General features: G+C 46.9%; 1 protein-coding gene across 1 annotated transcript in view; it reads left to right on the forward strand.

Annotated features, from left to right (window-relative positions):
• PKNOX2 (PBX/knotted 1 homeobox 2) overlaps positions 1-1,045 on the forward strand; it is a 37,494-nt gene that overhangs the window by 16,485 nt on the left and 19,964 nt on the right. The window lies entirely within an intron of this gene.

The raw sequence follows: 1,045 nt of genomic DNA on the forward strand, positions 1-1,045 counted from the left end.
TTTTTAACCGAATCTTGTGAAGATGAAGCGATGCATCGTGTGGCGTACGTCGGACCCGTCTGCAGCCCGGCAGCAAATAATTCAGATTTCTTTAATGCAATTGTTAATTTTAAGTGGAAATTGCCCCTAAATACGTGCAATCCTGTACACGTGGGGGTGGCGGTTTTGGGGGTGATGCTGGCAGGATGCGCAGTGATTTGCGTGTGCGCTGGCACACACGCAGCTCACGTCTTAAATACATATATTTCACTAAAATAATGGCGGTTTTTAAAAAAGCAAAACGTTAGTTAGCAGAATGATTTATCACATAGCAGACATAATTTTGCCTGCAGATTTCCAGCCCCGGCGCGTTGCGATTCCCATTGCGTCGGCGATCTGGGACAGCATCGGGGCTAAAGACGGGCGATTTGGGCACGGGTGAAAATAAAGGCTGATTTTTTTTCTTTTTCCTCCTTTTTTTTGGCTGGCTTCTCGCAGTGCAAAAATGATTCATGCCTGGGCTTGGCGAGTTGGAAGAGGCTCGCGTAATTTTGGAAGGAAGTTTAAAAGTGCCTGTGTGTCTAGACAATAATACCTGCTTTGAAAAAAAAAATCGCGGCAAGCAGGAGACAAGCGTTGCAGCTGATTTAATCTAGGACGAGCGTTACGCTGATTTAATCTAGGACTTCTGCAAAGCCTCCCTTAATAAATTACCCCCCCCCGCCTTTGCTTTGCTGGTGGTGCAATAAGGATGTCGGGATTTTTTTTTCCTGCATTTTCCCCGAGTAAAAAGTGGAAAAAGTGGGAAAAACCCAATCCTGCTGCTTCCAGGATTAGGTGAAATGCAAATATGTTGTCACCCCCGCCCCAAACCGTCCCGCTCAGAGCCCCATCATGGGGCTGCCTCCTCCTAAATTTTAACAAGTCAGTGCAGGAGGCTGCAAAACTGGGCGGAAAAGTGCAATAAACCCTGTTTTTGTTTTCTTTTCTTCCTTTTCTCCTCTTCTTTATCCCCCCCCCCCCCCCAGACAGAAGCACCACACCGAAGCACCAACAAAGAGCACAC

Source organism: Aptenodytes forsteri, unplaced genomic scaffold, assembly GCF_000699145.1.
Source record: "Aptenodytes forsteri isolate BGI_AS27 unplaced genomic scaffold, ASM69914v1 Scaffold126, whole genome shotgun sequence".
NCBI lineage: Eukaryota > Metazoa > Chordata > Aves > Sphenisciformes > Spheniscidae > Aptenodytes > Aptenodytes forsteri.